The sequence below is a fragment of the Nothoprocta perdicaria genome, unplaced genomic scaffold (assembly GCF_003342845.1).
Source record: "Nothoprocta perdicaria isolate Ctin4 unplaced genomic scaffold, notPer1 scaffold_30, whole genome shotgun sequence".
Taxonomy (NCBI): domain Eukaryota; kingdom Metazoa; phylum Chordata; class Aves; order Tinamiformes; family Tinamidae; genus Nothoprocta; species Nothoprocta perdicaria.
The window spans coordinates 3,305,882-3,320,548 of record NW_020455533.1 but is presented as its reverse complement, the minus strand read 5'-3'; the positions used below and the strand labels follow the sequence as shown (position 1 = coordinate 3,320,548).

At 40.1% G+C, this 14,667-nt stretch overlaps 1 long non-coding RNA gene across 1 annotated transcript; it reads right to left on the bottom strand.

Moving 5' to 3' along the window:
- Nucleotides 1-475: 475 nt before the first annotated feature.
- Nucleotides 476-14,368, bottom strand: LOC112949912. Its single transcript, XR_003249906.1, has 4 exons — nucleotides 13,967-14,368; nucleotides 2,723-2,775; nucleotides 2,457-2,575; nucleotides 476-835 (listed from the first exon to the last, which is right to left on the bottom strand). It is a non-coding gene; the product is annotated as an uncharacterized LOC112949912 (long non-coding RNA).
- Nucleotides 14,369-14,667: the final 299 nt, after the last annotated feature.

Sequence of the window (14,667 nt, the reverse complement as noted above, 5' to 3'; positions counted from 1 at the left end):
ACAGACAAAAAAGCTTTGACAAAATTGTGCTTAGAAAGGCTATGGGAGATTTCTGACTTCATCAAGTCTTTTTTTTTTTAAAGGAATAGTTAATACTCAGTTATCACATACACTCAATTCACTGCAGACATACTAAATGTTCACTGGCAACATTTTTGACAAACCTGGCGATCTATGTTTAAAGGTTTGACCCGATGACACATCAAGACATGAGCTCATCCTTTTTATTAGGTCAAGAACAAGACATTTTACAGGAATTTTACATCAAAATACATGGTTTAATATTAGTTTTGGGCTTAGTGCTTCTGACACAGATTTTCAAACTGATTTATTAAATATCCCATATTCAAGTTGTCCTTCATGCCCTTTAAACCTTAATCCAAACATGATCCTTTGATTACTTCCTGGTTGGCTTTCCCCTCTTTCTTACATCCAAGATGCAACTTGCACTCCAAAAAATAATGTAAACACCTGAAAGGCTCATGTAAGGGTAATACATCCCATTCTCCACGTCTTGCTCAAGACGCTGAAATCTTCCACAGCAAACAGTTTTTAACTCCAGTCCTCTAAGTTTGAGGCTCACAACTTCCCTACGAAACCAGCATCAAGTATTTTGAGTCAAAGAGACATTTGATTTCAGTACGTCTTAAAATACGGAGCATGAAGTTTAACACACTTGGATAAAACAAAAGTTCTCTTCCAGAAATGAAATGTTTTGACATTTTTTGAAATGTCTCATTTTTAGTTTTCTTTCATAATTAAATTTTACTGAAGTTGCCACGTTCTTAAGGAAAGTTTCCAGCCTGGCAAGACTGTTTTYTCCCAAGGTGAGGCTCTGTTGGCAAAAGGTAGTGGTGATTACAGTGTAAATTCTGCCTTGTTCCCACCTCCCCCTTACACCAGCTATTTGGATTTCAAGGTCTGAAGTAGATACTCATTTTTTTATAAAGGAATACAAGCAAACCTTGCAAGGCACCTAGACTGGTAAGTGATCACTTACCATTTAAGACTAATGGTCATCGAGATACATACATYAGCACAAAAGAAATGCTTTTCTAGAATAATGTGCATGAAAAGAACCTAGAACCTACACAGAATTAAACTATAATGGTGGAAATAGRGATTTTGTGCAAATCTAGAGCAATAAGGTTTCCTCCAAACAGCTGAAGTGGAACTGGATGAAAGAAGACATTATAGTTGTGATGAAACAAATTCTCTCTGTTTGCTTCTTACATATCARATAGTTTTGAAAGTATTTTGGACTATTTAAACACTTGATTAGAAAYACTTAGCTTTTAAAAAAGCTCCAAATAAGTTCCCCATTCTCCCATCCCTACAAGAGTTAATGGGCAATATATTGCACATGTTCATTATATTGTGTTAATACACACCACAGATAAAACTAGCAATGGAGCTAGCCTTTTGCTTTAAGGAGGAATACCACAGGATTACAATATACAAACAGAAGCCAGAGGTTATACATTTGCACCACTGGCTGTCCTGCAAACAGAACATTTTCCTGTTTTTAGATCAATAGCATCTCCTAAGCTAATAGAAAAATGCCTGTGGATGAATGTCTTTATCACATCACATAAATATCACACTGCCTGCCATGTACAACAGGTAGTTTCTGAACTCCCAAATACCAGCATGTAATAAATAGAAAATATTTCTTCAAAAATGAAAGTCTGACAGAGTAAGAAGGATTTTGCACTAAATTTATATTCTTCCAAAATTTCCCTTCACAGGGAAAAGCTTATTTCTTTACACCATTTAAGACATAGCTGCACTGAAGCAGTCACCTTCCTGTACCTCTATACTGGTATCAGGAATCATTCTCAGCCTTCACTAATTAAAGCTGGTTTCAAGGCTCTTGTAAACTGCAGGCTTTTGCCTCCCGTCTTCTCCAAAAGCCTAAAGACAGGAAAGCCTGGATCACAGTGCAACATGAAACACATTAGTCGAAAGCTACAGCAGCTACTTTTACACCTCATCTTATTCCTCAGCTACAGTCAAACGCTTTGAAGTCAACATGTAATCATCAAGGCCTCTGATCTMTGGTGGGATTAGTCTGGTAAGTCTGTGACAGCCTGTGCAGCTGCAGCAGATGGGACATTGCTCTTGGGGTGGCTTTTTAGGACATCGGCCTCGCTAATCACCAGACATCATTTACCAGAGCGGCAGAAACCACTAGGAACACATGGGCCCAGAGCTTCTAGGAGGTTCTGCTTCAGGTTTTTGTGTTCCACAGTTTCTCCCCTTGTGCTTTGTATTTCCAGCTGCATCTCAAGTGCTGTCCTGTATTAATTTACTCAGTAGCACGGCATATTTACAGTTGTCTGCTATAACATATGGATTTCCTTTCATCTGCCTCCTTTATTCACCTGCCTGTATCTAATACAGAGCCTGGACATGATCTGGAAAGACAGATGAAGATTTTAAAAGTCAACTTGTACCTGCATCTGTTCTCTCAATCCGTCCTTGGCCTCTTTCCTTCCTCTGCTGTATTTGCACAGGATGAAGTCAGAATCCTGCGATTCGTCTTTGATTAGTTTTGAATTGGAACAATTTTAAGCTTCGACAAGAAGGGGGGGCAAAGGGGGAGATGTCCTTTAATATAATAATTCTGTACTTCATACAGATCAAACTCTTCAGATTCCTGCTGGAAAAGGGAGGTGCACCACAGGAAAGAACTGAGGTAATGAACATTTCTGTCACTCACCTTACAGACTCATTTTTCTTCTTCATTTTATTAGATGCTGCCTTGTTCTAGTCCTTAAACACAAATGACAGATTATATTAGATGCATAAATTATACGGATTATATTTCTGTCACCACTAAATTAGCTGTTAAATTTAGTTTGCATCATGTTATTGACAGCTCCCTGACTTAAGTACCTTTTACTTTTTTCTCTACCTTTTCCTTACTATTTTGTCACAATCTCCACCACTTTTTGGAAGAACACAGCAAGAAGCAGGCACACATCACAGCTTTACAAGGACAGAAAGGATATGTTTCTTATTAAGGATGCACAGCAGGATCTCAAATAAGTTAAATATTACATACTCAAATACCAATATAAATACAGCTCTTAATGCAGGAAGGTTTCAAGGGTCTTTTTGACCCCAAAGTTGTAAGCCACACATGTTTTTGTTCCATGTAAAAATCAGTTTGATGCAAAGAACATGTAAAAAATGTGGAGATTTAAACTTCCAAGTTGGATCTTCTCAAAATAATTCCGCTTAAAAAAAAAATCTATGTGTATCCAGGTCACAGACAGTTACCATATGGTTCACCCAAACACCATCAATGCAAAGTTCTGCCATGTTGAGTACAAACAAAACCCAGCAGGATTCGATAGCTTCAGCACAGCAAGGTGTGAACCACATTGCTTTTTACTGGAGCTTGAACCTCCAGTTCAAGTTCAAGCACATGCCCAACATCACCTATGATTAAGTGTCACAGATGACTCACCACCAAGTCTTTCCAAAAATAGTTTCTGATGCAGTTTGCTGCAATTCACAAAGAGTAAAGTCCAAGTTCTCTGCAAAATTACAGAAACTGTTCTGTAACTATTCCTGCTCAATTAAATTCCAGAGCTCTGCCCCAAGTCATCAATTGACAAAGGGAACAGGGAAAAGGGGCCCACGTGCCCTGCCCTGAGCAGGGTGCTGGAGTCCAACACGCTGCTCAGATCCACTTTGCAGCTCACACCACCTCCCAGAATCTTCTTGCCCAATCCCCAAGTCCCCTCCTGTTCAATTAAACTAAGATAGTGAAAACCCCAGGGAATCATTGACATCAGCAACCCTCCTCTGTACAGTCACAGCTCAAACAATTGGCAAAGGAAGCCAAAGGATCTCATTCTGGGTGAAGCTTAGAATGACTTACATTTACCTCTGGCATGCTTAAACAATTCCCTGCATGGAATAGGAGAAAAACACCCAAGGAATTCCCTTAGTACCAAACCAAAATTTTATTTTCAGAATGAGAAYGAGCAATCTGTGCTCCAGGACTCAATTGCAGGGAGAGTACAACGCACAATGAGGCAGTGCAGCTAGAATAAACTCTGAAGGTTGAAAAGGAATCTGCTTAAAAGCCTTTAYGCACATTTAAAACTTGTTTTGAGGATCTGCTCAACATGTCTTTATTGCCGAAGTTTTTAAAGTTTGAATCTCAAATGTGTTTTTAGCACGAGATAAGTAGAAATAAAATTATGCCAAATACATTGCAATAGCACTTAGGGTAAGTGCCTCCAAACATCGTGGCATTCTGAAGCTGGGTGGGGTTTGGCAGGCTCACCTGCACAGCCAACACCTCCCTTTTACATTTTGGGCTTTTTTAAATCACAGGGGCTTCTGCCTGAGCAGCTGATCATCCTGCGTCTGCCCGGGAAGCCACKGCTAAAGCAGGATTAACAAAAGCTAACGGGGAAATCTTTCCATTCCTCTTGCTTCCTGATTTTTGAACATGTTGTACAGAGCCTCGCACCACACTACCACCCAAAAAAYGCCCATTTAACCCCTGCAGCAAAATATCCTCTTAACATCCTCTTTAACATCAAAAAACCTCTTTTTATATATATATAATTCCCTTCAGGATTTGGGGTTGGGCTTTTTTATTAAAAGTAGGTCAGATTTTATTCAGAAGCAAATCACTGTTAGAAACAAGTCATTTGACAGAGCAAAGAGATGTTTACACTATATATTTTAAAAAAACCTCAGACTCAGACTGATTCAACAAGTTGCTTCTGAACCAGACTCAGATTTGTATATTGCCCATTTAGAGTGCTACAAATTCCATGGGGTTATAAGAGCATTAAAAATACTGTCAGTAACACTTAACTGTCAGCACCATACTAGAAAATCCAAAAAGAAGATTTTTTGGCCTATCTGTATAGCTTATTGCAGACACAACCAAATCAGCAGGGTTTCAGTTGGGTTAAATACAGAAGATACTTCCACCTTCCTCCTTCCCTATTTCAGGTCCTATTACTTTAACCCCCCAGAAGAAGAATTTGTAAATTTTAATCCTAGCTCTGGAAGACCCTGAGCAAGCTGCTTAGCCTGGGGCCTCTTGGCCTAGACAGAAAGCTCAGCTTAGTCAGAAACCTGGGCTAATTCCTCCCTGCTACAGCAGATAGGAGCGAGCAGCTGTCACGCAGCTCTGAAGCGCTGCAAAATTAAGGGATAAGCAAGAGACTTTGCATGGACTTTGCAAAGACCAGCTTAGAAACAGTCTAAGAAGTTGGACGAGCAATTGTCAATATTCCTATTCAAAAAGATTCTTCCTCTTTCATCAAAAGAAACATGGAAATAGCTCCATTTTGCAAAGCTACACATGAAAAAAAGGAAAAAGCACCTTATTGCACCGGTAACACGGCTGGGCAGCAAACAGTGCAGCACGACAGCACAAATGCCTGCTAATCTCATGGTTATTTTCTAGCCAGCAACCAATTAATTTACATTTTGAAATATATTCACTCACTTGTTTGGGAAAATATTCCTATTAAATGCAAAGTTATATTACCCAGCGCACCCAATAAGGATTTTAATTAAACTGTCAGCTTTGTGAAGCCAAAGTTATCTAAAGACTGTTCTTCTCACTGGCCTCTTATTACACTTGGATTTTGTTTTCATTAGTTTCTTTCTTGTGGTGGCTTTATTTTCCCCTCTCATTACAGTGAAGATTCATAGATCAAAATGACACTTCTGCAGGAAACTCCCAATTCAGCCAACACCGTGTCTGCTCATAAAAGATACAAACCTGCTTATCAGAAACTTATTTCCTCTGCATAAATGAGCACACAAGCACCAGTGACCTACAGCAGTGAAATTATTAAGTGTCAATCGTTCGCTTGGGCAGAGAAAAACCTGTTCCAGGGGATTACAGCCTCCAAGTACTTATTCAGGGGAATAACACATATCCYCACAGAGATGTTTCTAAGAATACAKATTTTTTTCCTACCCTATAGTAAGCATCTTCAGTCCTGGTTATTTATTTGTTTCTCTTTATGTAAGAAGATGCCAGAGAAGCCAACCCATGCTTCCTACAGTCCCAGCTTATGCAGTTTGAAGCAAAGCCTTGATCTTTGATATCTCTGCTGCAGAGATCCTCTTACCTCCTGTGGACGCCAGTAATCAAGAAACTCTTATTTCCTTTAGCAAAACTTCTTAGAGAGCCTCAATTTCTTCGGCTGCATTTTCACATCTACTGCCTTGACACAGTGCCCATTACCCATAGGACACTCGTAAGGCAGTCGGGATATGCTTTTAGACACATGCTATTTGCAAAACATACAATAGCTTACTGAAGGGGAAAAAGCATAAGGCAAAATACTCAAAATGCATCAAAGGTCCAAAGGCAAATTCAGAGATGCTCCCATAAGCCAGCAAGTCCCCCCTCGTCCCTAAAGTCATCTAGCTTCTATTTAGGACCTCTTCAGAACATTTTTTTAATACAAGTCTTTGGGAATACAGGGAGGTTTTAAGGTCTGCAGCAGCAGCATGTGAAGGGAAGCAGCCCCAGGAAGGCTCTTTGGTGCAGCTGAGCTGCGAGTGCCCTTAGCAGCCCTCGCTCCCCRGGCAAGCGTTACCATCCCCTTGCATCACCCCATACACACGCTTGGGTAACTGCTATCACCCCAATTTTGTCAAATTTTCAAGTCCTATTATTAGAAGTGGACATCATCACTAGGTGAACYAGAAGATGACTAACAGCATGTAAATAAAACACTTGTTAGGAGTGGAAGTAATTAGAAAGTTCTTAAAGCCTCACAGTCTAAAGCATTCTGCRATTCCTCATTAAATAGTCGCTGCCTAAGACAAAAAAGGAACTAGAAGAACAAAAAGATCAAATTAGAGATTTCACAGGGCTCCTGCTAAAAGAACCTCAGTTTTTGAAAGTAGACATTCAGTGGGAAAAAGCAATGGGAATGAAACCAGCAGAGTGAAGCAGAGCAGCAAACGGCAGATTGAATGYAAGATTGAATGCAAGGAAAGCTCTCACATTTAAAAACTCCATGAGTTTCTCAGAGTTAGACGAGAATAAATCACCACCATATCATCTATCACATGCAAGCCTTTTAACAAACCGCTTTTTGTACTGCTGGATGAAAAACAGCATCCTCTTCTGCCACAAAATATCACCCTAAATCGAAAGGCAAAGGCTTGGAGTGCTTTGGTTAACGTGGCATTTCTTCCACAGCTAGATAAATGCTGTTGGGTCTTAATTGCAAAACTTTCAAGACAAGGAGGGACCTCSTATGTGCACACAAAGCAGCTAGCAAATGAGGTCTTAAGGCTTCTAACGCAGTTCTTCTATAGCAGGGCTTATTTAGACTGGTTACTAGCACACGCTCTGCAAGTCTGTGCTACAAAGCACAGAGTGCAAAATACATTTCTGTCTGCTTGCACTCAGCAGCTCCAAGATCTTTCCCATCTCCACATCCAATCTAGAACAGCTCCTTTAATTTAAAGCTTGTATATCATAGCTAACAGCAGAGAGACAGGCTYGCCTGCAGACCAGGGCTGGTTTCCCCAGGAAGGGGCCAGCTAAGCTCAGCCTTAGGGCAATACRTGTGCATCTCTGCACAGGTGAAGCCAAATGGGACCACACTGCAGTCGTGGACCAAGATGAGCTGCACTGAACACATCTGATCTACCTTGCAAGTTCCCTTGCACCTGCACCAAGATGTGGTGGAAAGACATCACTTTCCCCCAATATAAGGGATATTTCAAGGAAATAATTGGATATTTTAATGACTTATTTTATCCACACCAGCAGGCAAGAGGATTAAGGCAAGCAGTAGGTAACACAGTAATTCTGCAAACCCTTCCAGACTCCAGATGGGGAAAAAAAAAAGAGATTTACAGGGAAAGAATGATAAACCTATAGACAAAGTTGAATCATGTTTGAAAACTTGCCTAGCTTGCTGAAGCAGAAGATAAAAAACCTAAGTTAATGAGTAGCTTTAGAAGTACACAAAAATTCTATATGTAAGTTTTTGAGCTTATATTAAWGAGAATTTTTCTTTTAGCTTTTTTATTCTTTGGAGGTATACTTGGACTCAGAAATAAACTTTAAAAAATTGTGCAATGAATACTTTCATTTTTACATAAATGAAAGTATTGGACTTAGTTATGAATTGTTCTCTCCAATATGACACCCAGGCCATTTTACCCCCTTCCAGCCCACATGCTTCAGCTCTCAAGCACAAATTTCCTTGAGGTCTCTTTTCACAGGAGTCATCACAAGCATCATGGAAAAAAATTACATATCAGATTCTTATATTTCCTAAAAATATTTCAGTTGCTCATTCTAGCCATGCATCAGATCCTAGCAACAACATCAACCCTAATAAAATATTTAGCATCTTAAGTAAGTTGGTTTGCTATAGGGTACAATGAGGCTTTCRACTTTAATAAATATGCACTTCAGCACAGGATGCAGGTTTAGCACTATTTAATTATTCCCCAGAGCACCTCGCCAGGTTTGCCATAATTAAGTGGGTGCTCTCCAGATTTTTATAATAGGGATCCTTGATGAGACTGGCTGAAAAGTTTGTTCTTCTCCCCGCTACACATAGGCTGTCAGGTTCATTGTGGCTGTTTCGGAAGGTTTCAGTGTAAGCTAGGTAGTAGTAGGGACTTTTTTTTAAAGCTTACAGTGAGTTTACAGAACTTAATTACTGCAGTAATTGACAAAAAAGACAAAACAGAGTTAGCTTAATCTGAGGCACAGAAATGAATCAAATGTGGAGTAATTAAAGAAGGAAACACTGAGTAGACTTTAAAACAAGTACAAGAGACAAAATTATAAGAAAAACAACGTCTGACATTAAAAACATGAAATTTGAATGCTACTAGTAGGAAGTGATCCTGAAGCATATAAAACAGTTCAGYTTTTGCACAAGTGTAATATTTGCAAGCCTTCATGCTTTACCCATCTGCTACTTCCTGTGTATCTCGTCAGTATGAGAGTAAAAATCCAGTGGGAAGGGATCCTGTTCCTAGTTATGATACAACCTCGGTTTCAAACTAGGGTGTCCCTCTCAACCCATCTCTAGAGTAGATGCTTTAGATTGTGTGAGTTATCTTGACTCTATCCTATTAGCTGTAAAACCCCATACAGATAAGTTAGTTTGCAATGTAAGTGTTCTCTGGTCCTTAATGAGCAACACTACAAAGCACTGCAACTCATTTTTTTAAAAGTCCTATACTAATCTTTGCTAATCCATACAAATTGAATTTAAACCAATGATAAAAAATTTCTCCTTTGAAGAAAATATCAAGTAGTGCAGCAATTAACATGTAAAATAAGACTTAATTGGTTCAGTCTCCAGTTCCACTGYTGTTAGTCTCTCATAACCGTAACACAAGTGTCTTGCAATATGTGTGTTCAGAGCTTTGCCCTTCCAGAGGGATTGGAAGGAAATATATGAAGGAAGAGAGGTCACTTGCTTCTCAACACAAGATCCAATGTGCATCCCAGTCCTTCCAACACACAGCATTACCATCAATTCCTTAAGCACATATCTGGCATTACCTCATGGCCAATTTTAAGCACATGATTTTAAAATCCTGCACCATAACTGCAGTGTGAACTCTAGACTCATTTGCTGGGGCCTCCATCAATTGCAAGAGAAGCAGAAACCCCCTGTACAGCACCCAGGGCAGATAATACAGTGGCATTCCAAGAGAGCTAACTTCTGCTTGGTGCCTAGGAGGAATATTTCTTCCCCCACACATCCTTTCAAACTCTAGTTTTATTACACTGTAAAGTGAGGTTGTGGCCTCGATTCATTTTTCTACTCTGGAGATTTTCCCAGCCACCAGTGCATATTTGCAAGCAGCATCTGCAGCGTCAAACCAACCTCCATAGGATTCTTCTCCCTCCTGTATAACTATGTTTWCTGCTCCCTTCACTGAATTAAACCTCTGCCCAGCACATATTTAGTCTTCCATGCTTCAGTTCATGGATAACTTCTTTGGGGTCAGTAATCAATRAAAGTTTAAGTGAAAACCATGAACTGCACTACAGTCGTATTTAGTTCTCAAGTAATCAGAGCTGCACTTTCACATAGTTTAGTACAAAATTTAGTGTGTGTCTGGGTGCAGACACTTGCATTTCAGTTTTTGCTTGCAAATCTCATGTGCACATTAACTACCCCATATGCAGGGAGCAAAACCTGAAAATCCAGCTTGAAAATCCTCCTCTGGAGGAGCTCCCTGCATTCCCTGCCCTGCAGCCRAGCACTCCGCCTTGGATCCATCACYGCAGAGGTGCCAGCTGGTGCAAGGCACTTGCTCAGGCCTGCAGGTGAGCTATTACTTCATTATTTACACCGTTCCATCATTTACATGAAGGCTTCCTCATGTGTTTCTAAACCTCCTCCTTGCCTTAGATCAGTGCTACTGAGAACAAACAAGCCTGCTCCTAAATACTGCTCCCTGCTAAGCAGCAATATAGACAGACTTTAAAGTAAAAACAGTTCAGACAGCTGGGTAGCAAGAAGGGTACTGTGAAGGGCAAGCCATTTGTATTTGCCTTTTCTTATTTAATGCAGTGTGCTTCTCTGATGGGTAAGAAACACTCAAGTCTAGTAGTAAAATTGTTTGCAACAGAGACAAGGTGCTTTTAATCTTAAGGTACATTTTATCACTGCATAAACTAGAAAAAGATCATGTTTATGCATGGAAAACAGATCAACCACACAAGAATTCAAAGGGTCAGCAAGAAATACCCCAGGTGCATCATGCCCTGGCTGTGGGTCCATGCACCCAGGATTGCTCAGGTCCAGTGCACCGAGAACTTTCCACTGGACACAAGACTCCACTGGCCTTCATGTCCACCCTTCTTGGGACTCCAGTGAGTGCCTGTTTCAGTGCCACAAGCACTGAAGGTAAGTGGTRCAACAGAAATATTGAACCCAGGCACCAGCACAGGTCCATCAAGCCTTTTGCAAAAATAATTTCCTCTGGAAAACCCCAGCAACAGCCAGGTCTGTTGAGGACAATAATATTAGAACATTATTTTCATTGGTATTAGTATAAAAGCTAAGCTTTCAAATAAAATTAGTTTCTGAAATATTAACTGCCTTGATGCATAAAGTCATGAACACATTTCTTTTTAACAAAGCAAAGAGTGGGGAAATGAAGAAAGTTTTAGCATAGAAGAAACAAAACTGCATTATAGCAACCAGCCTACCCCAATCCTTGTGAACTTGCACAGTACCAGCAAAAGAGGCAATGCTAGAAAAACTAACACTGCATCCTGAATCACTCCTTATTTGATCTGATTTTACATAAATTTAGGAAGCTGCAACCCAGGAAGAAGTCACTGCAGTCTCAGTGAGGAGGAAAGACACTGACCATCCAGGGCAAAGCCAAGATCACCCATGGACAACTTCACACACAAGTTGGTTAGAAGTAGCCAGACCTCAGCTCAAGCAAGAGCTTTGATGGGCTGCGCTCCAGGGCAGTTATTCCTCCAAGCCTACAAAGCTCGCTCTCACTTGCTGGGCTSTATTGAGCTAATCTTTTAAGTTAGGAGGAGAGAAGAAAAGAGAAGCCACAAAACCCAACACATTGACAATATTCTGCGCTGCTCATAAATTAAGGCACAGAAGACTTCAGCTCAATATCCTTAGGAGGTGACAGGTTACAAGTCCTCCCCTCCAGAATAAGGAACTTTAGTACATTTAGCATTCAATTTCTGTGAATAAAATACTAGTTATCTTCCATATTCCCACCACACTTGAATTACGCAGCTTCCTCATCCTGTCCTCTGCTCCTCTTCCTCCCAGCTTTGTTCCTTTACAGAAGGAAGGAGAAAGAGGGAAAAGGAAAACCCACACACATGCACCCACTATAGCACTGATTACTGGCAGGAGGACACAAGGGCAGCTTCTCACTCCTCCACTCGCCTTCCTGCAGGCTGACAGGTAATTTAATTGGTAATTTAATTAAGAGCTTACTGCTTTGAAACAGAAATTCACACAGGTGTAAGATCTGCCATAACAGAGAAAAATTACAAACATCAGTTCAGAAATAACTGACAACAGGAGGAATTTGCTACTAAACTGCATTATGCATCATAAGCATCTAAGTTGCACTAGGAAGGATTGCTTCAGGTGCTATTCTATAGCATGATGTCAGCCTTGCATTGCAGCCAGCCCTAAGTAAGAGCATCTGTTTAAATCTCTGGCCTGGCTTCCCACTAACATGACAGCTGATTCCTAACAGGAATTGATATCAAGGAACTCAATGGACACATAAATCCTAATAGAAATACTTTTTAGGAACTGAATCATCAACCAACACTTCTCAAATTGAGCAAAAGGAAATTCCTAAGGAAATAAGGACAGTTTGATTTGGGGGAAGGGAAGAACCACCAAAGTAAACCTCTAACTTCACCATTTCAGAGCAACTACGCGCTACAGAAAAGTTATCACATGAAATAAATGTTTACCTGGCCTTGAAAGGTAGACATATAACCTGTTAAGTATTTCATTTCATTACTTAGTAAGCTACTCACTACAAACAAGTTAAAAATAAATAGAGTTTAAGAYCTAAGTCAAGAATAAAAGGCTGAACTCAGGTACCCTTCAACAAAACCCCGGCCACATGGCTCAGCTGAGAGCAGGGAAATTATTCCCTAGGCTCCATGTAGAAGCCTCACAGGTTTACAGCCAGCTAATTCTACAAAACAATATTGCATTTATCTCAARTTAAGACTAAAGCTAAACACTGGCTATGGCTTTGACAACAGAACTTGCTATCTAGTTTTAGAAAAGAGCTTTGGGAATTGTAACAAAACAACCCTTAAAACTACTCATCTGGAGGGCCTAAGTAATTGAAGAGCTAGTACCAAAGCAGAAAAGATTCTGCTTTTTACTAAACAGCTACAGCAGATTTTTTTTTTAAATAACACATTATGAAATTTCCAAATAATCTTCAAAACAAGACTCTGTTTCATTTAATGTTATTTTCCAAACTCTCTGCAAAGCTCTTAGCAAATGCATTTGGATGCTACAATCCAGCTTACCACTGCACTGTGACCCTGAAAGTGCTGCTAATTCACCAGCCTTGAAAGAAAAACAGAGAAAACGGTCTTTTCCCCCCTCAACTCTTAGCCTTTCTCCTAATAACAACCTAAACCAGGCTGTTTTCAATTAACTGGATCATTAAAATTTTAAAATATTTTCTGCGAGTTATTTTTGTMAAGTGTTGCTTTCTTTGACAACAATGTTTTGACCATGAAAACCCATGTAAACTTCTAAAAATTTGTTTGTRTAAATATGCATTATCCTAAGTACCCAAGTCATAATATCTTTGTAGCAGGTGTGGGTTATATCACTAGGTTATAAGCCTCCCTAGAAATAACATACCGCTCCAGACAAGGTTTTATGGAAAAAATGCATGCCTCTGTCTTGTTTTATTTGAGGTTAGTAACAGTTCTGTTTTGTTTTCTTTTTTTAACTAAATATTTGGAGCATATTTTGTTCCTCACTTGAGGATCTCATCTTACACGCACTCCCATGCTATTCAACACACAAGTGCAAATATTAAAACCAACATAGGACTGTGTTCTTATCTGGCATAGATGAGTCTGCATCCAATACACTGGAAATCATGAGCTAATTTTTTTTTTTTTTTTTGCTTAGCATTTAAACTGATTAAGAAAAGAAATCAAACGATCAGACTGACTTTTCTACCTTTTTATAGTCTTATCTTTTCGCTTGGAGACGAAAATTTAACAGTTGCTAAGCTGTAATTAGCCTATTTCTCCTGCTTTCAGATAAGAGCATTCAGCTTTCCAACAAAACCAAAGAATATTTCACTCTCTAAACRCATCATTAACCCATCTCCAAGCATCCCAAGCTCGGGATCTTTGATATTTAATAGGAAAWAATAATAATAATGATAGTAAAAATAATAGCTTGCAGCTAAACAATGCASTTACCTCCCTCTTGCATCTCCAGCTGGGCTTGCATGGGGCAATGTTGGTGAGTAGCAAGGAGGAGGTGGCCCATACATGGCCCCTTCCATGGGCATCAGACCTAGACCTTGGTGACCAGGACTCTTCCCACAGCATCCAAGCAGAGTAGCGGCCAAGAATCCAAGTTCTCAGGCAGACCCACAGCAGCAAGGAAGCCCCAAGTGAAGGCAAGAACATGAGCCAGAAATGAGCCCAAGGGTGGAAACCAGGGTTGGACAGACCAGTGATGGCCAACAAGGCTGCTAGAAGAAGGTAGGTCCAAGAGGAGCCAGTCCAAACAGATCAGGGTCTAAATCCAAAGGAGCTCCAGCCAAGGTGAGCAGACTGATCTTAGACAAGTTGTGACCACCCTGGGCAGAGCTGAAATAGGTGCGTAAGAGGGCAGGGGTGGCTCCAGGGGAAGCAGGTGGGGACCATTTAGGGCCATTATTGTCCTCAGGAACCTCATTCCCATTCAGTGAGCTGCAGCTGAAGCAAATAATCATTTCCCTCAGGAGAAAAAGGGAGCAGCAGATTTCAGAATGCACYTTGTATTTCACAAGGCTTTATAGGTTGTAGCACCAAGTTTTCAGCAGGTGAACACTATAGGTAGCTTGTTTTTGTAGCCCATAGCTTATGTAGGAAACTGTTGCAAGAAGAGTAGCTGAGGCCAATTTGAGAAGGTT